General features: G+C 42.3%; 1 protein-coding gene across 5 annotated transcripts in view; it reads left to right on the top strand.

Annotated features, from left to right (window-relative positions):
* The first annotated feature begins 4,348 nt into the window (after positions 1–4,348).
* The window catches only part of LOC135541965 (membrane-associated phosphatidylinositol transfer protein 2-like), a 75,507-nt gene continuing 52,068 nt past the window's right edge, over positions 4,349–27,787 (top strand). For 4 of the 5 annotated variants that reach the window (XM_064968497.1, XM_064968530.1, XM_064968513.1 and 1 more), the window contains exon 1: positions 4,349–4,952. The gene's annotated coding sequence lies outside the window, so the exon portion shown is untranslated. Of the gene's footprint in view, positions 4,953–10,819; positions 10,881–27,787 lie in introns of those variants that run through there. The other variant, XM_064968506.1, reaches the window with a different exon arrangement.

Raw genomic sequence — 27,787 nt, forward strand, 5'->3', positions numbered from 1 at the left:
TGTTATGTAGCAATGCCCCTATCATTTAATGAAACGTGCATGGATTTTATGTGAGTAGGGCATTTTGATTTTCTACCTATAGCTAATATACTTAGTAGCTACTAACGATTACTATAGTAAATATAACATATACTATAATAGTTACAGTATCTTTTTACTATAGTGGCTATAGCATCTTTTAAACATATTTAAGCATGAGTTACAGTAAAAGGGATAGGTGCTTTTAGCATGTATTTACATACACTAGCGTTGCTTTCAATTGTATTTGGTTGCACAAAAACAGTCCGTGGGAAGCCAGAAGTTATCCATTTCATCTTACTGTGCCAGTGGGCAGGACTGTTGGTAATTATGGCGGGGGTATTTTGAGACCCCCAAATGACCAACAGTCCTGTCCACCGGCACAAGAAGTCTGGCTTCCAACAGACAATTGTTGTGCAACCCAATACAATATTGTTGCTTTCAAGTGTATGTACAAAAGGAATAGTTCCAACCACACTTAAACACACCACATTATGGATAAACTATTGTACTAAAGTCATTGTTTGCATCTTTGTATTTATTGCCCAGTGTAATACAACTTATTTCCATTAAAATTATTGAAAATACTGACATCATTCCTCTCTTAGACAGATTGATAACAATATAATTGATTTCAATAGGTGCTCTTTATTTACAACCCAGATCACAATGAGGTAGGACATTTGTTGACCAGTCTGAAATTTGTTCATGTATCCTTTTACCTGGTAAAATAAGGGTACAATTAAAAAAAGCCTTTTCATCCCTTGGTTTGGAATCTGCCAACAGTGCCTCTTTGAGCAGTCTTCTTCAACTTCTGTTGCCTTTTTCCTCATCTTGTTACCTTTGTATTGACTCATTCTTCAGAAAGTCAGGCTCTTCTCCCTTGTAGGTGACCTCAAGATTCTCGCTCATTATCTCCCGAGCTCTTTTCCGGTTTGTGTCCACAGATCTGGTTTGATGACACTAATTATGAGTATGAGAAATACAAATTTGACAGATTATGGTACCTCCTCAATGGTACAATTTATGGGGGACATAAAATAACCCCATACATCAGATGCCCATGGCTGAAGGATATTGCTAGGTTTCTCCTTGTTTTCCATATGTAAGATTGGCTGTGTTATGGTCATCATGAACTAATACTGTATTTGCTGTATACTTTGGAAGTATTGGAATTAGGCCAAGACGGTAGGCCTATAGCTAAAAGAAATATCAATGGCGAACTTGATCAAATGTCTTTGGAGGTGTCGGCAGATCTGACGGTTTCTGAAACACAAACAATTGCTAACTGTTGTCGACATGTAAACAGATCATTTGAATTCAATAATGTTTTGCATTTACTTTCTCCCTAACCTAAAACTTCCTTGCTAATTCTGAAATATTGTCTACTCAAAAAAATACAGTAGACCTACTTAGTGGTAGCCTATACGGTTCAATGCAAAATACTGCGCTCCCTTTCAGATACATAGAGAGAAAACTATATAAAAATAATTTAATTGGCCCAATTAAATTAAGGATGCTCGTGATTTCAACATCCATTATTTCACCCTTACTCGAAAATATACTGTTTGCATTTTCAACTTTATTTTTCATGTTTACGATTTATTTTATTTTAAATTCAATACATATGGCGTGAAATTGGCTCCATACTGTTGCGCACTATCGCCACCACCTGGAGTCAGACGGACCAACACCTCAGCAAAAGATTTGTATAACTCACCCAAGATAGACCAGAGCCTGTCGTTTCTAACTGGAGCAAATATATCATAGTGGGCCGAACAAGCAAGGAGGTTGGCAGAACCAAACACGAGCGAGTGAGAGCCTATTGGCGCATGCTGACATTTATTTGCATATTTCCTCTAAGGGCTACTCTATGAGGTGCACGTGTGCAATAACTTCTAAACGATTTTTGAAACTTTGGCAAAGGGTAAAGTCTACAAAACGCAGTCCACTCGGTTTGTTACAGATTCTAGTTTTGGAAACAGAAAGAAAAGTATTCCATCGATGAGAAAAGGTGCAGAATGTTGGCCAAAAATCATCTCGCCCCATTTTTTCCACTGGGCTTCCTCTCATCACCATATTTGGTAGTGAGTGGAAACGCCACCCGGATGCTTCACATTTACACATCTGGTGAAATATCTGGCTCATTGTTCTATCTGTGCCTCAGTGAACGCTATCATGTCTGACATGATTTCCCTTTGCCCCTTAAAAATATTTTATAGAGCATAATCAAATGGTAAACAGGATCTGTTTGGGAAAACAGTAAGACAGCACCCTCCATATGCTAGAATTTGTTGACCTATTCACAATCCAACTTTGGTCTGTGAGGGAAGTAGATCTATCTAGTGTTTTTGTGAACGTGTGATGAACGTATAGATAGTAGTAATAGGCATTATCTCTCACATAATGGACAACAGAGCAGCCTTGGCCTGATAAAGACTACAATGCACATTCCAGATGTTGACCAAGCATATATTTTAGATTCTTCAAAGTAGCCACCCTTTACCTTGATGACAGCTTTGCACACGTTTGGCATTCTCTCAACCAGCTTCACCTGGAATGCTTTTCCACACATGCAGCGTCATCTGTTCACCTACTCTGCGTCTCACAAAGACACAGTGGCTGGAACCAAAAATGGACCCATCAGACCAAAGGGACAGATTTCCACCGGTCTAATGTACATTGCTCATGTTTCTTGGCCCAAGCAAGTCTCTTCTTATTATTGCTGTCCTTTAGTAGTGGTTTCTTTGCAGCAATTTGACCACAAAGTCCTGAGTCACGCAGTCTCCTCTGAACAGTTGATGTTGAGATGTGTCTGTTACTTGAACTCTGAAGCAATTATTTGAGCTGCAATTTGTGAGGCTGGTAACTCTAATGAACATATCCTCTGCAGCGGAGGTAACTCTGGGTCGTCCTTTCCTGTGGCGGTTCTCATGAGAGCCAGTTTTAACATAGTGCTTGATGGTTTTTGCGACTGCACTTGAAGAAACAAAGTTCTTGATTATTTTCCAGATTGTCTGATCTTCATGTCTTAAAGTAATGATGGACTGTCATTTCTCTTTGCTTATTTGAGCTGTTCTTGCCATAATATGGACTTGGTCTTTTACAAAATACAGCTATCTTCTGTATACCACCCCTACCTTGTCACAACACAACTAATTGTCTCAAACACATTAAGAATGAAATAAATTCCACAAATGTACTTTTAATAAGGCACACTGATTAATTGAAATGCATTCCAGGTGACTACTTCATGAAGCTGGTTGAGAGAATGCCAACATGTGCAAAGCTGTCATCAAGGCAAAGGGTGGCTACTTTGAAGAATCTCAAATACCAAATATATTTTGATTTGTTTAACACTTTTTTGGTTACTACATGATTCCAAATGTGTTATTTCATAATTTTGATGTCTCCACTATTATTCTACAATGTAGAAAATAGTTAAAATTAAGAAAAACCCTGTAGTGAGTGTGTGTGTCCAAACTTTTGAATTGTACTGTATATAAAGGTCTGTCTACAAACAATGCCACAACATCTGGCCACAAGGCCTTACGTTGCTTTATACAATCAACCTGGACTCAAGTGATCACCAGCCGGTCGATCTTCAAGGCATTCCGATCACCAAACATAACGATAAAGCCTTGCGTTCCTATTGCTTTTCATTCTTTCCGCGCATTACGAGATGCACTTGATTCAGCAGCCCGAGTCCCGGGAAGGCAAATTCTTCCTATTTTGAACCATTTAATGTGTCTGAAGCTTGTACTCAGCCTACCCGGCAGGCCCAGAGTGCAAATCAGGTGCACCTACAGGTTAACGATGGCCAATCAGATAGCTCAGATCGCGGTGTCGGCACAGTTTCTTTGAGCCACAGAAGGTAAAAAGCCTCGAAAGCACAGCAAAATTGACACTGGGATTTCAAAACTGTTCAATCCATGACTTGAGAGAGACTCAACGAATACATCAAATAGGTGCTGTTTTTAAAAAGCCTAGCTAATGTAACCGTTAGCCAATTAACAACAAGAAATTGAAATTTGTAACATATCACTTAATTTGTATAGCAAATTTGTACTAATTCTAATTCGAAACGTTTCATTTGAAATATATGATGGACGTCCACAAATTAATACATACCATATGAAACGTAACATATGCAAAATGGTGGAGACAGATTTACATTTACTATGTTATGAGTCCAGGTTGATTGTATAGCTATAGCATTACCACTGTCATATGCACAACCTGAATTTTTCCTTGACGTCACTTTATCCTTTCATAAGAATGCATCATATTGCTCTGTTTGCGGAAATGGGTTGTGCACGATCATTTGGCCAACAGGAGGCGCATTCCATTTGACCTGAGCGCGAGAGGGAAGCAAATGCATAGCTGTGGTTCACGAATAGCGAACAAGATTAGACGGCCCCCCCGAAACTCAGGATGGCGAGTCTCTTCACCATATACTCTTGATTCACGAGGAAATACGAACTTCTCTTTTACCAGTGTTTGAATCCGCTGCACTATCTGAACGTCTCTTTCGCTTGAGGGGAACTGAAATGAAGGCAGAAGGCAACTCGTGTGTGAATTACTATTGGATACAGTGAAGTCAAGGACGTTCAGTACATGGCTTTTCCGTCGGTGTACTACCATAAAGCTTAGGGCCACCGTAGTTATTTGGCCAAGGAAATGTTAGGACTTGGATGCAGCTCGAGACTGATGATGAGTTGTCCCTAATTCCTATTTTACATGAAGTCGTTAAACTATCAAACGGCCTCAAGACAAAGGAAAGGAAACAGTCTCAATTAATTGTGGGCTACATTGTAACATTTCAAGCTGGTATTAAATGCCACCATGTATTGTATTTCTATGTCTGCTGAGTAGAGGAATAAGCACGCGCTCTTGAAAAACAGAGGGAATGGTCCAATGAACTTTGATTTTGGGTGAGTACTATAGTATTCTATTTCAGCGTACCTGTGTGCATCCTTTTTATCCGGGGTATGCGTTGAGCATTGCAATCCATTAATTTGTGAATAAAATGCCGTGATGTTGCTAGGTAACTGACTTGGTGTAAAGATGGTGGGTTTACTTTGGATCACACTGAAAATCTATGAACAATGTCAGTCCTTTCCCCTAACAGAACAGCAATTCAATATCCAATTGCAAATGAAATGTTCACTATGTTCTCATCATAGCTCATGATCAGATGTAAGTGTATGTCTAGTAGGTGAATGATGCGATGCGGTAACGGGGAATCGGGGTTTGATTCCGGAGAGGGAGCCTGAGAAACGGCAATCACATCCAAGAAAGGCAGTCAACAAGTCACTATCAACAATGTCTTCATCAGCAACCTAAAGAGATCAATTAATGCACGAGAGAACTAATGAACTACTCTGGATTTGTTGAAAAGAGACGCATTGGTTTGGGGAATGGTTTCATTGTTGCCTCAGCCTGTCACTTGTAGTGGTGCTTGTTATCATCTGACGATTGTGTAACATGTTGCACATGCCAGGTGGAAATAGAATTCTAACACTACCTTTAATGTCTTGAGAATCTGCAGCTATGGATTCAGTTCTAATTCATCAGGCACATGCATAACTTAGCCCAACCCATGCTTATCTCTAGAACAGGGATGGGCAACTTTGGGCCACAAAAAAATTGAACTCATCCTGAGGGGCCGCTGTGGGTCTGTGTACCCACATCCATACCCACACATGCAGTCTGAGCCGGCCTGAGCCTTTTGGGGGCCCTAAGTGAATTTGCTGCAATTATACCCGTTTTGCCAGGAAATAATGATATTGATTAGATCAGTTATACATGGTAAACCCTCTTAGAGTGATCTTGTGTTTTTCATCCAGATTTTGTCATGGTCTCTCATCAGTCTTTTTAATAATTGGAATTATTAAGCTCTGACTGCAGCACCACCTGCATGTTTATTTTGCTTGATTAGTCTGACAAACTGAAGAGTGATGTGCTATCCATCAATTTTTGTTAGTACTATATTGTGAACTCCTGACAATGTCTCTTCATGCAGCTGTCAGTTTGGTTAGGTTCTGTGGGCTTCCATGGTGAGGTGCACTCCCCACTCTACAGGGTGACTCATTCTCCAGTGCTGAAAGGGGGCTGTGGCCACTGCTGCTCTGATGATGGTTCTGCACTGAAAGGCAGACTTGATGCAATGCCACTGTTCTGATGGGTGTCCGCTCTACCACAGGGGCACTGCACCCAAGGTTGCCCCTTCTCCCAGTGGTACCATACTGAAAGCATGCACATTCTTTCAGGAAATGTATGATTGTCGGGCGCACATTTCCCTTTATTTTGTTGACAAAGTAGCTGAACCCCCTACTGTAGCAGGTTGTGAAGACCCTCCAGGCTTGTGCAAAGGGCAACATGTTATCTCTTAAGCCACACAGCTTCAACACACTGATAGAGCGGACGTCCATCTCAATGACGTCAACATTGCATGTTTATTGCCAGAAAAGAAAAGAAGGATTAAAAATGCATAAGGGGTTGTTCCATTGGATTTAAGTCACTTTCTGACTGCACCCATTTTTGATTAGAACAAAACTTTCCATACATATTTGGCCATGGTAGAAGTAATCAAAGTTACTTTTTGGATGTAAAATGCCAAAACATTCAGGAGAGATGTGGCATATCAAGAAGCTGATTTAAACAGCAAGATCATTACACAGGTGTACCTTTTGCTGGGGACAACAAAAGGCCACTCTAAATTGTACAGTTTTGTCACAGAACACAATGCCACAGATGTCTCGTTTTGAGGGAGCGTGCAGTTGACATGCTGACTGCAGGAATGTCCACCAGAGCTGTTGCCAGAGAATTGAATACCAATTTCTCTACCATAAGCCGCTTCCAACGTCGTTTTAGAGCATTTGGCAGTAGGTCCAACCAGCCTCACAACCGCAGACCACATGTATGGCTTTGTGTGGGTGAACAGTTGCTGACACAATGCTGAGTAGCCTCGTATCATGGCCAAAAATAAAAATTCAGCGAAATAGCAACACAATGTCTTATACAGGTAGCCTAGTCGAATAATTAACATCCAATCACATTAACCGTTACTCTCTTGCGGGAATTCCACTAACGGTACGTATGTAGCCAAACGTAGCTGCTGCTCATTCCGTTTGCTCTAAAATTGATAAAGGGTTACAAAAGTAAGGCCTGCATCTATAGACACATACCAGCTCTACTGGTAGTACTGCTACTACCAGCAGTTCTACATAGTTTGTATAGTACTGCATAGTTTGAAAATGTGAAGATAAAAAAAAATATATATGTTTGTGTGTGTGTGTGTGTGTGTGTGTGTGTGTGTGAATCACATTTTTATTTGGCATACCACAGTTTAGGAATACCTGCTCTACAGCATCTGGTGTCTGCTGTGGTATTGGGTTGTTATATGATGGACCACATTCATGCTCCAGCCTGCCAAACCTCAGCCAGGGGAGAGGACAGGAACGAGTGCTCTGGTGTGCTGTGTTGTACATAGACAGTCAGGTGCCAGATTGTGATCTTGTCCGTACAGTACAGTACTGCACATACAGTACCAGTCAAGTTTGGACACACCTACTCATTCAGGGGGTTTTCTTTATTTTTACTATTTTCTACACTGTAAAATAATAGTGGAGACAGCAAAATGAAGAAATAGTACATATGGAATCATGTAACCAAAAAGGGTTAAACAAATCAAAATAGATTTTAGATTCTTGACAGCTTTGCACACTCCTGGCATTCTCTCAACCAGCTTCACATGGAATGCTTTTCCAACAGTCTTGAAGGAGTTCCCACATATGCTGAGCACTTGTTGGCTGCCTTTCCTTTACTATGCGGTCCAACTCATCCCAAACCATCTGAATTGGGTTGAGGTCGGTTGATTGTGGAGGCCAGGTCATCTGAAGCAACACTCCATCACTCTCCTTGGTCAAATAGCCCTTACACAGCCTGGAGGTGTGTTGGGTCATTGTCCTGTTGAAAAACAAATGATAGTCCCACTAAGCGCAAACCAGATGGGATGGCGTATCGCTGCGGAATGCTCTGTTAGCCATGCTGATTAAGTGTGCCTTGAATTTGAAATAAATCACCAACAGTGTCACCAGCAAAGCACCATCACACCTCATCCATGCATCACGGTGGGAACCACACACGTGGAGATCATCCATTCACCTACTCTGCTGGAACCAAAAATCTCAAATTTGGACTCATCAGACCAAAGAACAGATTTCCACTGGCCTAATGTCCATTGCTTGTGTTTCTTGGACCAAGCAAGTCTCTTCTTCTTATTGGTGTCCTTTCGTAGTGGTTTCTTTGCAGCAATTCGACCAGGAAGGCCTGACTCACGCAGGCTCCTTGGAACAGTTGATGTTGAGGTGTGTCTGTTACTTGAACTCTGTAAAGCATATATTTGGGCTGCAATTTTTGAGGCTGATAACTTATCCTCTGCAGCAGAGGTCATTATAGTTAACTCTGGGTCTTCCTTTCCTGTGGCGGTCCTCATGAGAGCCAGTTTCATCATAGGGCTTGATGGTTTTTGGCCTGGTGGCCAGCTTGGTGGTTCCAAACTTCTTCCATTTAAGAATAATGGAGGCCACTGTCTTCTTGGGGACCTTCAATGCTGCAGAAATGTTTTGGTACCCTTCCATAGAGTTGTGCCTTGACTCAATCCTGTCTCGGAGCTCTACAGACAATTCCTTCGACCTCATGACTGGGTTTTTGCTCTGACATGCCCTGTCAACTGTGGGAACTTATATAGACAGGTGTGCCTTTCCAAATCATGTCCAATAAATTGGTATTACCCCAGGTGGACTAGAGTAAATTTGTAGAAACAACTCAAGTTTGATCAATGGAAACGGGATGCACCTGAGCTCAATTTCAAGTCTCGTAGCAAAGGGTCTGATTATTATTTTTTTCTAAATTGGCAAAGTGTCTGTCTTCACTTGTAGTCTGTGAGAAAGACCCGATCACATGATAGAGAGCCATGTGAGTGAGAGGTGCTTCAGAGCGCGCAGTGTTCAGGGAGAAGGGAACAACGGCCACTGTCCGCAAAATGCATGGATTGTTTTAGGGTACATTTCGACCACATACAGGGGATGGCGCTGGGAATTTCGAGGCATTCTCAAATGTTTTTCAAATTGTGAATGAACGACTGATTTAAGCGTGTACAGCCTGCGTAACAAACAAAGCAGAGCTCATTCTTTTCAAGCAACTTTTTTTCAAATCTTCAGTAGTCGTATCATGCAGCCTTAAAATGTATTGAAAATCAAAACATATAGCCCAACATTTGCAGAACAAATACAGTTACAATAATAACTCTAAATTAAGCATATAGGAGTCCATATTTCTTTGTTAACCTCTCAACACAGAATAGCATACTAAAAATAATATAACGCCATGGAATTGTAACCAAATCTTCTCTGCTAAATAAACTAGTGTAGCCCACAGCCATATGGTATAGCCAGATCAGGACCTAACAGAAGGACAACTCATGGTATGCTATTCTGTTATGAAATAGACTACATTTTCTTCATATCACGTTTCTTTAGAAATAAATAATGGATTTATTGTGAAGGTGTAGGCTATGTTACATGGTTTAATACTTTTTAAAATGTAGATGTTCCAAAAGGCCTCCATCAGTGGATTGTAGACTGTGTGGAAGCCAGGAGATGCTAAATGTGTTTATGTTAATTAATGGTCAATTGCCATGAGACCAACAGCGATTTGCTTGAGAATCACCGGCTGATGAAATTTCGTGACCGCCAACAGCCCTAGTTCTCGCACAGCAGTTATGCACAGATGTGTAGTGCGAGGATCCTTTCTCCCTCAGGCAGTGTTAGTCTAATCTCGGTTAACCCAGAACTACAGTTTTGCGTAGTAGGTTAGATGCTCAATTAAGTTCAGGGTACATACATGTTAAGACGAGAGATTGAATGAGGATCGGAAACAAAACAAAGAGCTCCACCCTCCCGCTTTGCAAGTTACTGGCAAGTCTATGGGCCAAATGTCCCCTCCCCTTCTAAAATGTGGAAGATTCTAACACCTGTGAAATTGTGATTTATCCAAATAACCAGTGATGAAAAACCCGAGCACCGAAACCAATACAACTCGATTTTACGAATCATGTTGTATTATGACAGTTCTATGGTACCATTTATGTTTACGTAGTATGTTCACGAGAGATGAGTGTTTGCCACACCCCTCAGAGGCAGTCTTAACCTTTTGAAACTCAAGCCTTTCAAAGTCCTGTCTACGCAATTTCTGTTTTGGAGATGACAGAAGCATGTCTGTTCTTTCTCTGTCACACTGTGTGCACTGAACTGACATGCATGATTGTTAATGACACTCCGATGTTCAGATTAAGGGAATTAAATAGTCTGTAATGCGCAGCGGAGCTTAACTTCTTAACTCAGACAGCGGTGTGTAGTTTGCTGTAGCTGCATGCAAAGTAATGACAACATCAAGCTTGTGACTCTCTGCATTTGCTGTTTGTTTTGGTTGTGTTTCAGATTATTTTGTGCCCAATAGAAATTAATGGTAAATAATGTATTGTCGTTTTGGAGTCACTATTGTAAATAAGAATAGAATATGTTTCTAAACACTTCTACATTAATGTGGATTCTACCATGTGGTTAATGAGGAGTGAGAAAGTTAGATGTGCAAATATCATACCCCCAAGACGTGCTAACCTCTCATTACAATAACAGGGGAGGTTAGCACTTTTTTGGGGGGGGTATGATATTTGTGCATCTTACTTTCTCACTTATCATTATTCAGCGTATAATCAGAATACTTTTTTTTTCTCAGTGCGGGCGGAGCAGGAGAGAGAGGCTCGCTCATCACAACAGCAGGCCACAGCTAAAAAGGTGCATGACAGACAGGCGGAGGGCAGAGACTTTTATTATAGGAATAACTGTTTGACCCAATCATGGTTTCAGTTTGGAGTGAGGTGACCATGTAGAATGTGCAGCTCGCACTGATGCGGCCAATTTAAAAATGTAACTAGCACAACCATGTCAAAGGGTCACAAAATGCGTGTGTGTGTGTGTGTGTGTGTGTGTGTGTGTGTGTGTGTATATATGACACACACACACAGAACAAGTTCGGAGTAGGCAAGGAGTGTGATAGGCCAGTGGTGAGGAGGTTGAAACTTGAGAGCTCCTTCACCCAGAGGGGTGTGTGTGTGTCCAGCTAATCCAGCACAGTGGAGCATCAGGGCCCTGGGTCACAACATGCCTCTCTTTTTCCACTGCACTGAGTGGGATTCTGAGTGGGAGAGGTGGACAGGAGGCTAATTGTGTGTGTGTTCGTGCGTGCTTATAGGAGCTCATCAGACATTTTTCTTGTTTTGGTTCCGCCTGCAACAGGGAGCTCATGTTTTCTTAATTTCCTTACTGGGAGAAACAAACGGAAAGAGCAGAAGCACGTTTGTGTACAACTCATATTCATCATTGACTGAATTCGTTTACACTTCATATTACAGCTACGGTGTGTAATGAGTTAAGTTAATCATTCATTATATTATTATTAGCCATTCATTCATCATGACTCTTGATGTTGTCGATACTTACCATCAGCAATTAGGGATATGTTTGCAGAAAATGACGTATGGTATCCGGCTGTGCAACCACTGCCAACATATAATCGTTTAGTCTTTTTAGGGGGGAGATCAGCTTTAATATTGCAGATAGATTGTAGCTTCCATCAATGTAATCACTTTCAATCCCCTTAACTTTTTTTTTGCAAATATGTGTGTGTAATGTAATATAAATATATATATGCATACTCAGCAAAAATAGAAATGTCCTCACACTGTCAACTAACAGAAATGGAATAGTGTCCCTGAACAAAGGGGAGGGGGGGGGGGGGTCAAAATCAAAAGTAACAGTCAGTATCTGGTGTGGCCACCAGCTGCGTTAAGTACTGTAGTCCTCATGGACTGCACCAGATTTGCTAGTTCTTGCTGTGAGACGTCACCCCACTCTTCCACCAAGGCACCTGCAATTTCCCGGACATTTCTGGGGGGAATGGCCCTAGCCCTCACCCTCCGATCCAACAGGTCCCAGACGTGCAAAATGGGATTGAGATCCGGGTTCTTCGCTGGCCATGGTAGAACACTGACGTTCCTGTCTTGCAGGAAATCACACACAGAACGAACAGTATTTGCTGGTGGCATTGTCATGCTGAAGGGTCATGTCAGGATGAGCCTGTAGGAAGGGTACCACATGAGGGAGGAGGATGTCTTCCCTGTATCGTACAGCTTTGAGATTGCCTGCAATGTCAACTAGCTCAGTCTGATGATGCTGTGACACACCAACCCAGACCATAACGGACCCTCCACCTCCAAATCAAACGTAAATCCGACCATCACCCCTGGTGAGACAAAACTGCAACTCTTCAGCGATGAGCACTTTTTGCCAGTCCTGTCTGGTCCAGCGATGGTGGGTTTGTGCTCATAGGCGACGACGTTGCAGGTGATGTCTGGTGAGGACCTGCCTTACAACAGGCCGAAAAGCCCTCAGTCCAGCCTCCCTCAGCCTATTGCGGACAGTCTGAGCACTGATGGAAGTATTGTGCGTTCCTGGTGTGACTTGGGCAGTTGTTGTTGCCATCCTGTACTTGTCCCGCAGGTGTGATGTTCGGATGTTCCGATCCTGTGCAGGTGTTGTTACACGTAGTCTGCCACTGCGAGGACGATCAGCTGTCCGTCCTGTCTCCCTATAGCGCTGTCTTAGGCGTCTCACAGTACGAACATTGCAATTTATTGCCGTGGCCACATCTGCAGTCCTCATGCCTCCTTGCAGCATGCAAGGCACGTTCACACAGATGAGCAGGGAACTGGGCATCTTTCTTTTGGTGTTTTTCAGAGTCAGTAGAAAGGCCTCTTTAGTGTCCTATCTATTCATAACTGTGACCTTAATTGTCTCGTTGCTGCCTTGGTTAGACAACTCAGGTTTGCAAAGCCAGTGTGGCTCCAAACACCAAATCGATCACTTGCAAATAATAGGCATTCCCAGCAGTACAGTTTGCAGTGCTTCTCGGAGCCTGTCTTTGTAGCGTCTGCTTTGTAGCGTTGTCGTCTACCTCTCCTGACAATGTTTAACTTTTCTTGAAAAGTTTGTCTTGAGAATGGCGTTTATAATTATATCCTCAACCAAATCGATATCTTCTCCTTCCACCATTGTGGGTTGAAAAAACAGTTTAGTAGTACGCAAATTAATTCATTGATCAATCGTTGATCAATTTCAGTTTCCTAGTTGGTAATCCACTACGCCTGCTAGCTGGCTCCTGTATAACACTGGAGCCAGCCAGCAGGCGTACAATAGCCAACTCTAAAGCTGATTGGTTGACACTAAATTTTAATTTCCATTCACTTTAAGCTACAAGCGCCCGCACTGTTGATTCTGAAGGCCTGAAGGCAGATTTTAGACCCCTGGCAACACATGATGGCTGAATATGATTGGATAAAATATCTAACATAAAGACCAGCCCTCCAAATCTCAACCTGGGGCTGGAAGCAGTGCAACCAAGAGGAACGCTATGAAATGAAGAGTGTAACTCTTACTCTGGGGAATAATTTAATACATGTTTGTGGGAAAATATATGTAAAAACATTTTTTTATTCTAATGATGTTTAGGCCAGCGGAGAAGGCCTTGCTGGCCCTGACAGCCCACCACTGCGGTTAGGACATCTACTTCGTGCATGACACAAGTAATTTTTCCAATAAATGTTTAGACAGATTATTTCACTTATAAATTCACTGTATCACAATTCCAATGGGTCAGAAGTTGACTGTGCCTTTAAACAGCTGGAAAATTCCAGAAAAGTATGTCATGGCTTTAGAAGCTTCTGATAGGCTAATTGACATCATTTGAGTCAATTGGAGATGCACCTGTGGATGTATATGATGTGCCTCTTTGCTCGACATCATGGGAAAACCAAAAGAAATCAGCCAAGACCTCAGAAAAACAATTTTAGACCTCCAGAAGTCTGGTTCATCCTTGGGCGCAATTTCCCAGTGCCAGAAGGTACCACGTTCATCTGTACAAACAATAGTACGATAGTATAAACACCATGGGACCACGCAGCCGTCATACCGCTCAGGAAGGAGACTCATTCTGTCTCCGAGAGATGAATGTACTTTGGTGTGAAAAGTGCAAATCAATCCCAGAACAACAGCAAAGGACCTTGTGAAGATGCTGGAGTAAACTGGTACAAAAATATCTATATCCACAGTAAAACAAGTCCTATATTTACATAACCTGAAAGGTCGCACAGCAATGAAAAAGCTACTGCTCCAAAACCGCCATAAAAAAGCCAGACTCCGGTTTGCAACTGCACATGGGGACAAAGATCGTACTTTTTGGAGTAATGTCCTCTGGTCTGATGAAACAAAAATATAACTGTTTGGCCATAATGACCATTGTCATGTTTGCAGGAAAAAGGGGAGACTTGCAAGCCAAAGACCACCATCTCAAACCGTGAAGCACAGGGGTGGCAGCATCATGTTATGGGGGTGCTTTGCTGCAGGAGGGAATGGTGCACTTCACTAAATGGATGGCATCATGAGGAGGTAAAATTATGTGGATATATTGAAGCAACATCTCAAGACATCAGTCAGGAAGTTAAAGCTTGGTCTCAAATGGGTCTTCCAAATGGGCAATGACCTCAAGCCTACTTCGAAGTTGTGGCAAAATGGCTTAAGGACAACAAAGTCGAGGTATTGGTGTGGCCATCACAAAGCCCTGACCTCAATCCCATAGACAATTTGTGGGCAGAACTGAAAAAGCATGTGTGAGCAAGGAGGCCTACAAACCTGACTCAGTTATACCAGCTCTGTCAGGAGGAATGGGCCAAAATTCACCCAACTTATTGTGGGAAGCTTGTGGAAGGCTACCTGACACGTTTGACCCAAGTTAAACAATTTAAAGGCAATGCTACCAAATACTAATTGAGTGTATTTTATTCAATGGTACCCGCAAAAAACCTGTCTTAATGTCAACAGTGAAGAGGCGACTCCGGGATGCTGGCCTTCTAGGCAGAGTTCCTCTGTCCAGTGTCTGTGGTATTTTGCCCATCTTAATATTTTCTTCTTATTGGCCAGTTTGAGATGTGGATTTTTCTTTGCAACTCTGCCTAGAAGTCCAGCATCCCGGAGTCTCCTCTTCGATGTTGACGTTGAGGCTGGTGTTTTGCGGCTACTATCCTATGAAGTTGCCGTTGCGGACATTTGAGGCGTCTGTTTCTCAAAGTAGACACTAATATACTTGTCCTCTTGCTCAGTTGTGCACCGGGGCCTCCCACTGCTCTTTCTATTCTGGTTAGAGCCAGTTTGCGCTGTTCTGTGAAGGGAGTAGTACACAGCTTTGTACAAGATCTTCAGTTTCTCTGGCAATTTCTCGCATGGAATAGCCTTCATTTCTCAGAGCAAGAATAGACTGATGAGTTTCAGAAGAAAGTTATTTGTTTCTGGCCATTTTGAGCCTGTTGTCAAACCCACAAATGCTGATCCTCCAGATAGACGCCTAAGGAAGGCCAGTTTTATTGTTTGTTTAATCCGGACAACAGTTTGCAGCTGTGCTAACATAATTGCAAAAGGGTTTTCTAATGATCAATTAGCCTTTTAAAAGGATACACTTGGATTAGCTAACACAACGTGCCATTGCAACACAGGAGTGATGGTTGCTGATAATGGGCCTCTATACACCTATGTAGATATTCCATTAAAAATCAGCCGTTTCCATCTATAGTAGTAATTTACAACATTAACAATGTCTATACTGTATTAATGATCAATTTGATGTTATTTTAATGGACAAAAACAAGGCAATTTCTAAGTGACCCCAAAGTTTTGAACAGGTCAGTGTGTGTGTATATATGAGTACGACACACACTTATTCAAGGGTTTTTCTTTATTTTTACTATTTTCTGTAGACTAATAGGGAAAACATAAACTATGAAATAACACATGGAATCATGTAGTAACCAAAAAAGTGTTAAACAAATCAAAATATATTAGATTTGATTTGAGGTTCTAGTAACCACCCTTCATGACAGCCTTGATGACAGCTTTGCACGCTCTTGGCATTCTCTCCACCAGCTTCATGAGGTAGTCACCTGGAATCAAATCAAATCAAATTTATTTCTATTGCCCTTCGTACATCAGCTGATATCTCAAAGTGCTGTACAGAAACCCAGCCTAAAACCCCAAACAGCAAGCAATGCAGGTGTAGAAGCACGGTGGCTAGGAAAAACTCCCTAGAAAGGCCAAAACCTAGGAAGAAACCTAGAGAGGAACCAGGCAATGTGGGGTGGCCAGTCCTTCTCTGGCTGTGCCGGATGGAGATTATAACAGAACATGGCCAAGATGTTCAAATGTTCATAAATGACCAGCATGGTCGAATAATAATAATAATAAGGCAGAACAGTTGAAACTGGAGCAGCAGCACGGCCAGGTGGACTGGGGACAGCAAGGAGTCATCATGTCAGGTAGTCCTGGGGCATGGTCCTAGGGCTCAGGTCCTCCGAGAGAGAGAAAGAAAGAGAGAATTAGAGAGGGCACATGTGGGGTGGCCAGTCCTCTTCTGGCTGTGCCGGGTGGAGATTATAACAGAACATTGCCAAGATGTTCAAATGTTCATACATGACCAGCATGGTCGAATAATAATAAGGCAGAACAGTTGAAACTGGAGTGCGTTTCAATTAACAGGTGTGCCTTGTTAAAAGTTAATTTGTGGAATTTATTTCCTTAATGCATTTGAGCCAATCAGCTGTGTTGTGACAAGGTAGGGGTGGTATATGGAAGATAGCCCTATTTGGTAAAAGACCAAGTCGATATTACGGCAATGACAGCTCAAATAAGCAAAGATAAACAACAGTCTATTGTTACCTTAAGACATGATGGTCAGTCAATACGGAACATTTTTCAAGAACCATCAAGCCGTATGATGAAACTGGCTCACATGAGGACCACCACAGGAAAGGAAGATCCAGAGTTACCTCTGCTGCAGAGGATAAATTAATTAGAGTTACCAGCCTCAGAAATTGCAGGCCAAATATATGCTTCAGAGTTCAAGTAAGACACACCTCAACATCAACTGTTCTGAGGAGATTCTGTGTGAATCAGGCCTTCGTGGTTGAATTGATGTAAAGAAACCTCTATGAAAGGACATCAATAAGAAGAAGAGACGTGCTTGGGCCAAGAAACATGAGCAATGGATATTAGACCGGAGGAAATTTGAGGTTCAAATTAGAGATATGGTTCCAACCGCCGTGTCTTTGTGAGACGCTGTGTGGATGAATGGATGATCTCTGCATGTGTATTTCCCACTGTAAAGCATGGAGGAGGAGGTGTTATGTTGGGGGGTGCTTTGCTGGTGACACAGTGATTTATTTAGAATTCAAGGCACTCTTAACCAGTATGGCTACCACAGCATTCCGCAGCGAATTGCCATCCCATCTGGTTTGTGCTTAGTGGGGACTATCATTTGTTTTTCAACAGGACAATGACCCAACACACCTCCAGGATGTGTAAGGGCTATTTTCCAAGAAGGAGAGTGATGGTGTGCTGCATCAGATGATCTGGCCTCCACAATCACCCGACCTCAACCCAATTGAGATGGTTTGGGATGAGTTGGACCGCATAATGAAGGAAAAGCAGCCAACGAGTGCTCAGCATATGTGGGAACTCCTTCAAGACTGTTGGAAAAGCATTCCATGTGAAGCTGGTTGAGAGAATGCCAAGAGTGTGCAAAGCTGTCATCAAGGCAAAGGGTGGCTATTTGAAGAATCTCAAATATAAAATCTATTTTGATTTAACACTTTTTTTTGGTTACTACTTGATTCCATATGTGTTATTTAATTGTTTTGCTGTCTTCACTATTATTCTACCATGCAGAAAATGGTAAAATTAAATTACAACCCTTGAATGAGTAGGTTCTAAAACTTTTGACTGGTTGTGTGTGTGTGTATATATATATATATATATATATATATATATATATATATATATATATATATATATATATATATATATATATATCAATATATACAATATCACTATATATCACAATATCACTATGGCCAATGCTAGTTTACTTAAAGCAACTTGTTAGTAGAAACCGTAATTAAACATGGCCAAACAGCATTGTATGAGGAATTGACTCCGTTTAGCCTAATAACAAAAACAATGTTCATACGCAGTTTATAAGAACACCTTCAAATACAATTATCTGATTTGCCTTGTTAAAAGTCATCAACCTAAATTGTTGCCATGCTAATGTTTGAATTAAGCCTTTTGCTTAATTCATACTACTTTTGTAGCTATAACATAGGTCTACATTCTTGACATAATTGGAGTCAAAATGCATTAAGTATCACTCCCCCACTAAGCCTGTCTAGAACACCAGTGTTTTCTACATTACTGGCATAATCAGATTTGCGTTCAGGAAACAAAACAAGACACACTTCCTGTCAGTTGATATTTTCTCGACTTTCAGGGCTGTGCGGTGCTTGTTTTTGTTCCTTTTGAACCTGTGTATAATTTGAGTTGATCTGGTACAAGATACCATGAGATCACTGAGCATGGAGAGCAGAGACTGATGAGCATCGATCACAGTAGATGGCAGAGTGCACAGACTAAACACAAATGAGCTTACAGCCTAAATGCTCCTTCTTGGGGGAAACTCCTTAGATCGTTTATAAGAGGTGCTTCATGTTAAGCGCATCAACCTTATGTACTCTGTATGTGCACAACTGGTGTCAATATTTGTCCTAATTGTACTGAAGTAAAATTGTTCATTGTCTTTACTCAGCGACCATTTACTGTTCTATGTTCATTGTTTTCTTCTGCTTTGGCTTGTCAGAGGCGATCACTGTAACTGAATCATTCTCAAGTAACAAACTCTTCTCAGTCACCAGGTCCACATCAATAACTAACTAGGCTGTGTTTGTGTTCCTGTGTGTGTGTTTGTTTGTGTATGTGTTTCTATCGAGCCAATGGGAGACAGGGTAACCTGGAGTGCCTCTTAATTCCTTGAGTGTATTTCTGGCTTTGACATGTGGAATTTCACCCTGGCACTTATGCAAGTTCTATTTTGTACCGGAGCAGAAGAACGGTGAGAGGGGCAGGAGAGCGTCTTGGCCTGACCATCAGATGACGTGAATTTTAAGGCAGCCCTCCGCACCTCTCTGAGGGTTTAGGTAAAATGCGGAAGACACATTTCAGTTGAATGCATTGTTGTTCAACTGACTAGGTATCCCCTTTCCCTTTCCTGAGCCCCACCCTCCCCTACTGTCACACTCTCTCCCAGGCACCGCCACTCCCCCTGGAGGCTGCTTTATCTCTGGGCCATAAGATACAGTGCATAGTGTCTGAGAAATACAGGGATTTATGTAGCTAGTTGAACTGAAAGGACCACTGTCACTTTTATGACCTCTGTGTCCACATTCCATGCATTCCTCGTCAACCTTGTCTGTGGCTCTATCAATTTTGCATGGTGCTAGTCAGCAAAGATGTTATCTACAAGCAATGATGATGTCATTGGCACATGGTTCTTCTCTTACCACAGTACATTATCTGCTGTGTAAGAAAAGAAAAAAAAGTGCATTGTTCTACTTGTCATGAGTTGAATGAATATCCGCATGTTCCTCAAGACTTCAGAGACGGGCTGCTTTGTAATGTGATTATGACGATGGACCACAGATTTGTATACAATTTCTTCCTGTGTACTGTTTCTATATACAGTGCCTTGCGAAAGTATTCGCCCCCCTTGAACTTTGCGACCTTTTGCCACATTTCAGGCTTCAAACATAAAGATATAAAACTGTATTTTTTTGTGAAGAATCAACAACAAGTGGGACACAATCATGAAGTGGAACAACATTTATTGGATATTTCAAACCTTTTTAACAAATCAAAAACTGAAAATTTGGGAGTGCAAAATTATTCAGCCCCTTTACTTTCAGTGCAGCAAACTCTCTCCCAGAAGTTCAGTGAGGATCTCTGAATGATCCAATGTTGACCTAAATGACTAATGATGATAAATACAATCCACCTGTGTGTAATCAAGTCTCCGTATAAATGCACCTGCACTGTGATAGTCTCAGATGTCCGTTAAAAGCGCAGAGAGCATCATGAAGAACAAGGAACACACCAGGCAGGTCCGAGATACTGTTGTGAAGAAGTTTAAAGCCGTATTTGGATACAAAAAGATTTCCCAAGCTTTAAACATCCCAAGGAGCACTGTGCAAGCGATAATATTGAAATGGAAGGAGTATCAGACCACTGCAAATCTACCAAGACCTGGCGGTCCCTCTAAACTTTCAGCTCATACAAGGAGAAGACTGATCAGAGATGCAGCCAAGAGGCCCATGATCACTCTGGATGAACTGCACAGATCTACAGCTGAGGTGGGAGACTCTGTCCATAGGACAACAATCAGTCATATATTGCACAAATCAGGCCTTTATGGAAGAGTGGCAAGAAGAAAGCCATTTCTTAAAGATATCCATAAAAAGTGTTGTTTAAAGTTTGCCACAAGCCACCTGGGAGACACACCAAACATGTGGAAGAAGGTACTCTGGTCAGATGAAACCAAAATTGAACTTTTTGGCAACAATGCAAAACGTTATGTTTGGCATAAAAGCAACACAGCTTATTACCCTGAACACACCGTCCCCACTGTCAAACATGGTGGTGGCAGCATCATGGTTTGGGCCTGCTTTTCTTCAGCAGGGACAGGGAAGATGGTTAAAATTGATGGGAAGATGGATGGAGCCAAATACAGGACCATTCTGGAAGAGAACCTGATGGAGTCTACAAAAGACCTGAGACTGGGACGGAGATTTGTCTTCCAACAAGACAATGATCCAAAACATAAAGCAAAATCTACAATGGAATGGTTCAAAAATAAACATATCCAGGTGTTAGAATGGCCAAATCAAAGTCCAGACCTGAATCCAATTGAGAATCTGTGGAAAGAACTGAAAACTGCTGTTCATAAATGCTCTCCATCCAACCTCACTGAGCTCGAGCTGTTTTGCAAGGAGGAATGGGAAAAAATGTCAGTCTCTCGATGTGCAAAACTGATAGAGACATACTCCAAGCGACTTACAGCTGTAATCGCAGCAAAAGGTGGCGCTACAAAGTATTAACTTAAGGGGGCTGAATAATTTTGCACGCTCAATTTTTCAGTTTTTGATTTGTTAAAACAGTTTGAAATATCCAATAAATGTCGTTCCACTTCATGATTGTGTCCCACTTGTTCTTCACAAAAAAATACAGTTTTATATCTTTATGTTTGAAGCCTGAAATGTGGCAAAAGGTCGCAAAGTTCAATTGGGCCGAACACTTTCGCAAGGCACTGTATGTGCTGTTGTAAGTGACATATGCGTTTGTGCCTCTGAGTACCAGAGTTTATTACAACAAGCTTGTTTTAATGTAACATTTTTTACCACGGTTGGTCCTTGAAGTGGTTGTCTTGACAATATTTTAAATGAGCCTTCATCATTTACTTGGCAGACAAGTCCTGGATGGAACGTTGTGCTTTTCGGCACATTTACCATGGCAATCCCAGTCCACTGTACCCCCCCCCCCCACAAACTCTGTAACCCCCACACACACACACACAAACACAGCCCTTCCCTGCCTGCTTCCTGTCTCACCTCCCTTGAACAGAACAGGTGATGCTGGTCTGGCGCACTCAGCCGATGACAGAGACTAAGGTAGTACAACCTGTCCCCACGCATCCCTGATGAGACCACTGATTAATGGTACATCACTGCCAATGCTCCCACAGAGGTGCAGTCTGGGACAGGAAGAAGGTGGGGTGTTGGTGTAGGAGAACACTGTTCTGCCTTCCCCCCCTCCTGGGTGGTGGTTGTTCCAAAAATGGTGAGACTGCATACCTAAACTAAGGAGGGTTTAGCCCTGTCTCCTTCCCCACTGAAGTTTTAGCCTAAGTCTATGGTGGAGGGGTGTCATTATTTTTTTCATCCCTCACTGTGTAGTCCACATCCTCTCTCTTGGGTCGTTCCGTTTCATTTCAATCACTTTTTAACTGTACCCCTTTTGATTTGAACAAACTTTCTAAAGGGCTGGTTGGAGAGAGAGGTGACGAGCCCAGGGACTCTGGGACCCACCATCTCCATCAGGGAAGTGCACAGCTATTAAAGCAGAAAATGCAATTAGGCCTGCTCAAACGAAGCAAGGACCTCAATCCCCTGGTAGATGCTGGATTGGCAAATCTAATCAGCAAGTTCCATGCTCTGCTTAAAATGAGTGTTGCAGCCCCCCACTCATCACACCGTTCTGTGGTCCTCCTGTGCCAAGGCCTATCTGTCACCTGAGTGTGTTTTTGTTTGTGAGGCTGTGCATTAGTGTGAGGTAGGCCTTCACACTAACTCACAGCCTCACAAACAAAACACACTTATATTTTTTTTTAGATTTGTATATTGGATGTTCTTCATGTATGCATCCCTCTCTCCTTTACTGTATATGCCTGACTGTATGTCTGTCAGTTTGTGTCTGTGTGTTTTCCCTGTGGAGTGTGCCTGTTGGCGCTCTCTGACTCACAGGGATCATGTAAAATAAAAGCGACAGCGCTGCTTCTTGTCACTTTACCCACGCTCCTCGTTCTTTTCCACTGGCCACAGACACCTGACTTCTATGTAGCTAAAAATAGACACAACCCACCACCAGCATCTCCTCCACCCTCACCCTGTCCTCCAATATTTTCCCTGTGCGCATGGTGCTGTCGGAAGTGTCCACATTATCGCTCTCTCCTTGTGCCACAGGGCCCCTCTCTAGAGAGTAAACATTTTGACCATAGCACAGAGGCCCGATGAACTGGAGTGGGAGAAATTCCGCACTACACTGAGTCGTACCATTCTGGGGAGACTGTGACCACATTACATGCTGACCAGACCGGACACATCGCAAGCGTGTCCAGATTGCAAGCGTCGCAAAATAAATGTAGAAATCCCATGTTATTCAATTATTGCACCCACACTACTCGTGTGCGCCAACGAGCGTCTGCGTTGCCACGGGCTAAAATAGAACTCCTTTCTATTTCTGACGCAGATAGTGCTGAACTCTCCTCATTGGTTTATAGAAGCAGGTACCCACGTGCCATTTCCTTATTAGTTATACCCACGTGGGTGATTTAGTTTTTCAATGTTTTGCTGGTTCTCGTGGTAAAAGTGTAGATTGCAATCACCATATAAGTTCAAAGATGAAAAGGCCTGGAAGGAGGAGAAATGACTAGAAACGATTCGGTTGGCCGTTTTATGTGTGGATTAATTGTCGGAGTAGAGGACCTTGTGCACTTCAGGTAAAATAACAACTCAACGTTTATATCCCAGGACAAATTAGCTAGCAACAGCAAGCTAGCTAAATAGGACAAATTAGCTAGCAAGTGCAAGCTAACTAGCTAAATTGCCAGACATGTTTAATGCTTTTCGACCTGTCCCCAAATTAATGTAATTGGTTCAGAGTTTGTTTTGATATTTTAACTTGCGTGTTGTGATCCCATTTGGTGTAGGGGGACAAAATAAATGTATGCACAATGGTGCACGCGCGCAGCTGGTTTGGGTTCTGTGTTAGTGCATACTGACACAAAGAAGTGCATGAGACATCACTCAGACACACCAATCTCCCTTTAGTTCTTTTGGTGGATGCTGCCTGGAAAATAAGCCATAAGGATTGTTTAAGCATACACCTAGTGAAGGTGAACAGTTTTCTTGTCTGAAATGGCTTATGGTTTCCCAGATGTGAAGATGATTGAAGAACATGGTTCTCCATTTTTAATATTCTACGTGCTTGCCAAAACCAATCCATATTTCTGCCATTACTCTCTGTCTGTGGTCCTCTCTGTGTATATCTCTGTATCATAGACCTGTGGATACATGTTTCATTGTTAGACATTTTTTAAATTTGATGTTTGTTTAGACATGGCTACAATGTAATTTGTTGATGTATGGAGCTGTGTGTCTTATAGCCTACACTCAGTCAACCATGGTTTCTATGCAGAGTAAGACTGTGTTTATGTATAGGCCTTTGCCAACTTGCCAAGACTTATCTAACTAGACCTAAAAGTAAGAGGTTTCTATTCTGGATGCACGATATGTCGGTAAGCATATCGGAATCGGCCGATATTAGCTAAAAATGTTAACCTCTGCTTTATGTATAGTTTAACGCCGACGTGCAAAACCAATGTCAAAGCTGACGTCCATACCTCATACCTGGATAACATGGGTAGATGACATAATGAAGGCATGAAAAATACAGCGCTCCACGTGCAACACAGCATTCCTTACCTAGCCCACAATGTCTGCTGTGTGGATCTATTTTGAAGTTTCAAATGAAGATAACAAAAAGCAAAATGCAACGTTTGTGCTGCTATTATTTCCCGGGGAGGGGAGAAAGTGAAATCTTTCAAATACCACAAACCTAATTACTCATTTGAAAGTGCATCACCCCCAGGCGTTCAGCGACTACTTAGAACAAAAGCAGAAAAAAACTAAGCACACACTTCAAATAACTAAACAAGTTCAAGTCGAGCAGTCATTTGAAAGAGTAAAGCCAATTTCAGCGAGACAACTCAAAGGTCGAAATCCATTAACAGCAAGATAATGGAATTCATTGCCCTTGACAATCAAACGTTCGCTGTTGTGGATGTTGTTGGCTTTCGCCGACTCGTCGAGCACCTCGAGTCCTGGTACACACTACCAAGGCGCTAGTTTTCAGATGTTGCCCTACCGGAGTTACACAGTATTGTTGAAATGCACATCCATGAGCTACTTGCTATGGGCATCACTGCTATAAGCTTCACGATTGACATTTGGACCATGAGCATGCTGAGTCTGACCTCACAGTGCGTTGACGAGGATTTCGTACTGAGGAAAGCCGTATTGCTCAAGAATGTGCTGGTTCTCATACCGCTGCTGCCATTTCAATGGCATTTCAGGACATGTTTGAAACTTGGAAAATCCCCAAGAACAAAGTACATGATGTGCTACGTGATAATACACGTAACATGACAAAGGCTTTGGAAGAATGCGGAGTCGCCAGTTTGCCATGCATGGCACACGCTGCAACTGGCTGTGAACGAAGGTGTTTTGGCCCAACGCAGCATATCGGACAGTGGCAACAGGTAGGAAGATAGTGGGTCATTTTAAACACTCGCAGCATATACAGCTGCCTGCATGAAACGGGTTTTACGTGAAATGTTAGACACAGCTGGACAAGATGGAAACGGACAGTGACAGTGGGCACCGTGGAAGAGGACCCACGACGAGGACACGGACAGCTTAAACTTCACTACTTGACATGTATGATAAAATCCTGGTTAAGAATGAAACGACTGAACAAATAAACAATGAAACACAGCAAATAAGTTAACAAAATATGTTTTGATTATATTTTACTGGTAGTGGGGACATACGTACATGGCAACAAAATAACTTTTTGGTCAGTGTGTGTGTTTCAAATATTTAACTGTACTATATTGCATAAAAGGCTGCTAAATTGTAAAAATCAGTTGTTTGTTTTGGCAAGGAAAGTATTGAGTATCGGCCAAAAATGTCATATCGGTGCATCCCTAGTTTCTATGTCAAGAAATAATTGCTTTGCTCATCTCCTGAGGAGACCAAAAATACCCAGGTAGAGATGAGCACTCATTCTCATTCTGTGTGTTGTGTAGAGATGAGCACTCATTCTCATTCTGTGTGTTGTGTAGAGATGAGCACTCCTTCTCATTCTGTGTGTTGTGTGGAGATGAGCACTCATTCTGTGTGCTGTTCCTTGGTTGAGTTTTAATTGGATGGAGGAGTGTGTTAGCCTGTTGCATAAGTGGCCAGTGGGTTGTTGTGGTGGTGCTGCTGTGTTTTGGTGCAGCTATGCCGCTCCAGAGCCTGGGAGCCCAGTGAGTGTAGCAGCGTTTTTAAATAGCCCTGAATAGTGGCACACTGTGGGGAGCTCTGAACTCAAATCCCTCAGGATGAGGGCTGATTTACTGCTGTAATTTATAAATGAAGAAGTAAAAGAGGCATCTCTCATCTCTATAAATAAACCAGCATCCACCCTCCTCACCCACCCCTCGCTCTCTCTTTTTCTCTGACGGAGGTCTTGGCGTCACGGCAAGATGTGCTCTCCTGTCTTTCTCCTTCTCTCCCTTCCTCTCTCCTCTTTCTCCCCTTATCTGTTTCATTACATTCTTTTGTCTGCTCTCTCTTTCTCGCTATATTCTATTGATTTCTCTGGCATTTCCATCTAAAAAACTCATGAGCACCATTGTGAAGTTCTTAGGAGCATATCAAAATTGGGTGTCAAATGAAAGCTAAGAGTCTATTTTTGATTAATTAAGGCATATATACATTTCAATCGTTTTCCATCCTAACAATTAGGAATAAGCAAAAGCTTTGATTTCTGGTCAAACGGATGGAAAAGGGGTCTTACACAACGTCTACGAGAAAAAGTCTTAAAATTATATTGGAAATACATCAACACACGATAATGAAATAAAATAAAATGTTATTTGTCACATGCGCTGAATACAACCTTACCGTGAAATGCTTACTTACTAGCCCTTAACCAACAATGCATAGTAAGCAAATATGTTATAAATAATCTAAAGTAAAAAAAGTAACACAATAAAATAATAATAACAAGGCTATGTACCGGTACCGAGTCAGTGTACGGGTTAGTCGAGGTCATATGTACATGTTAATAAACTCAGCAAAAAAAGAAACTGCCCTTTTTCAGGACCCTGTCTTTCAAAGATAATTTGTAAAAATCCAAATAACTTCACAGATCTTCATTGTAAAGGGTTTAAACACTGTTACCCATGCTTGTTCAATGAACCATAAACAATTCATGAACATGCTCCTGTGGAATGGTCAGTAAGATGCTTACAGACGGTAGGCAATTTAAGGTCACAGTTATGAATACATAGGACACTAAAGAGGCCTTTCTACGGACTCTGAAAAACACCAAAAGAAAGATGCCCAGGGTCCGTGCTCATCTGCGTGAACGTGCCTTAGGCATGCTGCAAGGAGGCATGAGGACTGCAGATGTGGCCAGGGCAATAAATTGCAATGTCCTTACTGCGAGACGCCCAAGACAGCGTTACAGGACGGCAGACCACGTGTAACAACACCTGCACAGGATCGGTACAGCCAAATCTCACACCTGCGGGACAGGTACAGGATGGCAACAACAACTGCCCGAGTTACACCAGGAACGCACAATCCCTCCATCAGTTCTCACACTGTCCGCAATAGGCTGAGAGAGGCTGGATTGAGTGCTCGTAGGCCTGTTGTAAGGCAGGTCCTCACCAGACATCACCGGCAACGACGTCGCCTATAGGCACAAACCCACCGTCGCTGGACCAGACAGGACTGTCAAAAAGTGCTTTTCACTGACGTCACGGTTTTGTCTCCCCAGGGCTGATGGTTGGATTCACGTTTATCGTCGAAGGAATGAGCGTTTACACCCAGGCCTGTACTCTGGAGCGGGATCGAGGTGGAGCGTCCGTCATGGTCTGGGGCGGTGTGTCACAGCATCATCGGATTGAGCTTATTGTCATTGCAGGCAATCTCAACGCTGTGCATTACAGGGAAGACATCCTCCCTCATGTGGTACCCTTCCTGCAGGCTCATCCTGACATGACCCTTCAGCATGACAATGCCACCAGCCATACTGCTCGTTCTGTGCATGATTTAATGCAAGACAGGAATGTCAGTGTTCTGCCATGGCCAACGAAGAGCCAGGAT

This window comes from Oncorhynchus masou, chromosome 1 (genome assembly GCF_036934945.1).
Source record: "Oncorhynchus masou masou isolate Uvic2021 chromosome 1, UVic_Omas_1.1, whole genome shotgun sequence".
In the NCBI taxonomy this organism is placed as follows: domain Eukaryota; kingdom Metazoa; phylum Chordata; class Actinopteri; order Salmoniformes; family Salmonidae; genus Oncorhynchus; species Oncorhynchus masou.